The sequence below is a fragment of the Arachis ipaensis genome, chromosome B09 (genome assembly GCF_000816755.2).
Source record: "Arachis ipaensis cultivar K30076 chromosome B09, Araip1.1, whole genome shotgun sequence".
NCBI lineage: Eukaryota > Viridiplantae > Streptophyta > Magnoliopsida > Fabales > Fabaceae > Arachis > Arachis ipaensis.
In genome coordinates, this window is record NC_029793.2 from 79,733,733 (window position 1) to 79,737,358 (window position 3,626).

A 3,626-nucleotide genomic window follows, 5' to 3' on the forward strand; every position below is an offset into this window, starting at 1 on the left:
AAAATAAACATAAAATAAAGATAGAGATACTTATGTAATTCATTGGTGGATTTCAGATAAGCGTATGAAGATGCTTTGTTCCCCTTGAACCTCTGCTTTCCTATTGCCTTCTTCCAGTCATTCATACTCCTTTTCATGGCAAGCTTTATGTTGGGCATCACTGTTGTCAATGGCTACATCTCATCCTCTCAGTCAAAATGGTCCTGATGCTCTGTCACAACATCGGCTAATCAGCTGTCGGTTCTCGATCATGTCGGAATAGGATCCATTGATCCTTTTGCGTCTGTCACACGCCCCACAATTGCGAGTTTGAAGCTCGTCACAGTCATTCCTTCCCAGATCCTACTCGGAATACCACAGACAAGGTTTAGACTTTCCGGATCTCAGGAATGGCCGCCAATAATTCTAGCCTATACCACGAAGGTTCCAATCTTAGATTAGAAACCCAAGAGATACGCATTCAAGCCATTGCTAGTAGAACAGAGGTGGTTGTCAGGCACATGTTCATAGGTGAGAATGATGATGAGTGTCACGGATCATCACATTCATCAAGTTGAAGAACGAATGAATATCTTAGAGAAGAAGTAGGCGTGAATTGAATAGAAAAACAGTAGTACTTTGTATTATTTCATGAAGAACGACAGAGCTCCACACCTTAATCTATGGTGTGTAGAAACTCCACCGTTGAAAATACATAAGAACAAGGTCTAGGCATGGCCGTGAGGCCAGCCCCCAGACGTGAAAAGGTCTATCAAAAGTATGAGTAAAAGATAGATAGTATGAAAATACAATGGCAAAAGGTCCTATTTATAGAAAACTAGTAGCCTAGGGTTTACAGAAATCAGTAATTAATGCAGAAATCTTCTTCCGGGCCCACTTGGTGTGTGCTTGGGCTGAGCATTGAAGCTTCCATGTGTAGAGACTTTTCTTGGAGTTAGACGCCAGCTTTTGTGCCAATTTAGGCATTTAACTCCAGCTTTTGTGCCAGTTTTGGAGTTAAACGCCAGAATTCTTGAGCTGACTTGGAACGCCTGTTTGGGCTATCAAATCTTGGGCAAAGTATGGACTATTATATATTGCTGGAAAGTCCAGGATGTCTACTTTCCAAGGCAATTGAGAGAGCGCCAATTGGGCTTCTGTAGCTCCATAAAATCTACTTTGAGTGCAGGGAGATCAGAATCCAACAGCATCTGCAGTCCTTTTTCAGCCTTTGAATCAGATTTTTGCTCAGGTCCCTGAATTTCAGCCAGAAAATACCTGAAATCACAGGAAAACATACAAACTCATAGTAAAGTCTAGAAATATGATTTTTATTTAAAAACTAATAAAAAATATAATAAAAACTAATTAAAATATACTAAAAATATACTAAAACAATGCCAAAAAGCGTATAAATTATCCGCTCATCAGTTAACAACCCTTTCATAAATTTAGCATAGAGAGGCATTTGCTCAAGAGCCTCTGCAAAAAGAATTTTGATCTGTAGCTTCTTGAAGACATCTAAAAATTTAGAAAACTGCTTTTCTTTGGAAGCCTTCTGAAGCCTCTGAGGATATGGCATTTTTGGCTTGTATTCAGGAGCCTTTGGCAAGGTGGGATAAGTGTCAAGAGAGTTAGGAAATGGGTTGTCTGCACGTTTAGGAGGGGCGTGCTCCACATCTCCCTTCTTCTCCTCTGGAGCATCCTTTTCAACTATCTCTTCATTGGCCTTAGTCTCAGAGCCAACTACTTTACCACTTCTCAATTGAATAACCTTGTAATATTCTCTTGGGTTTACCACTGTATCACCTGGAAATGTACCTGCAGACCTCTCAGGTATTTGTTGCTCAGTTGGCCCATTTGCACTTCCATGTTTCTAATGGAGGCTCTGGTTTCCTGCATAAAACTCCTCATCATCTCCCAATTAGAATCTTCTTGGGATTTAGAGTTTGCCTGCTGAGGTGGTTGTTGTTGCTGAGACTGAAATTGGTAGTTATTGTAATTGTTCTGTTGGAAGCCTCCCTGAGAATTATTGTTGAAGTTCTGAGGTCTCTGAGGTTGGTCCCTCCATCCAAAATTTGGGTGATTCCTCCACCCGTGATTGTATGTCTTGGAATATGGATCATTGTTGGGATTCCTAGGACCACTCCCCATGTAATTGACCTGTTTAGAAGATGGTTGAGCATAATCATAATTATCATTTTGCACAAAATTACCTGCCATGTCATAAGAGACTTCCTGTGGTGGATTTTGGGTGTTGATAGCTGAGACTTGCATGCCACCCATCTGTTGAGTAAGTAGATTTATTTGCTGAGACATAAGCTTGTTCTGAGTAAGAAGAGCATTAACAGCTTCCACTTCCAACACGCCTCTCTTCTGAGAGGTCTCAGAGTTCACAGGATTCTTGTTAGATGAGTATAAATATTGGTTGCTAGCAACCAATTCAATAAGCTCAATAGTCTTCTCTGGTGTCTTCTTCTTGTGCAATGAACCACCTGCAGAGGTATCTAAGCTCATCTTGGACATCTCACCCAAGCCTTCATAGAAGATATCTAGTTAGGTCCATTTGGAGAACATATCCGGAGGGCATTGCCTAGTCAGTAGCTTGTATCTCTCCCAAGTTTCATAAAGAGTTTCACCCTCCTTCTGCCTGAAGGTCTGAACTTCCAACCTAAGCTTAGTCAACTTCTTTGGTGGGAAAAATTTTGTGAGAAACTCAGTAACAACCTTTTCTCAAGTATTCAAACTCTCCTTTGGTTAGGAATCTAGCCATAGCTTTGCTTTATCCCTCAGAGCAAACAGGAAGAGCATGAGTCTGTACACCTCTGAGTTCACTCCATTTGTCTTCACAGTATCACAAATCTGTAGAAAATCATATATAAACTGATTTGGATCTTCATGAGGAAGTCCATGATATTGGCAGTTTTGTTGCACTAGGGTGACCAGTTATGGCTTCAACTCAAAGTTGTTCACAGCTATAGGAGGCACCACAATACTTTTTCCATGAAGATCCGCAGTAGGGGCAGAATAAGAGCCAAGCACTCTCCTTTGTTGATCATCCCCATTCGGATTTGCCACATTGGCATTAACAGCATTATTATTATCCATAGTGGACTCTGCAGCCTTGTAAAAGTCTTGCTTGTTGTAAACGTCGCCTACAAGTCCTTTCAGGTTCAGGATCAAAGTCTAACAGAGGTTCCTTGTCCCTGTTCCTGCTTATAAACAAACAGAAGACAAGAAAAGATGGGATTCTCTACGTCAGAGTGCAGAGAACTCCCAGTAAGGTAACCTATGTAAAATAATAAAATAAAAATACTAAATAAATAAATAAATAAAAAATAAAAAATAATAACTGAATTTAATAAAAAAATTCAAAAATTAACAGGAAAAATAAAATTAACTAGGTGATACCAAACTTAATTTCAGAAATTAAGGAAAAATATTAATACTATTATTAAAGAAATTTTTGAAAATGATAGGACAAAATTTAAATAAAATTAAAACTAAAACGCCTAATCTAAGCAATCAAACAACTGATAGTTGTTAATCACAGTCAATCCCCGGCAACGGCGCCAAAAACTTGGTGCGAAATTTCTAACCACAAACTAACCGGCAACTGCACACCGGGTCGTACCAAGTAATACCTG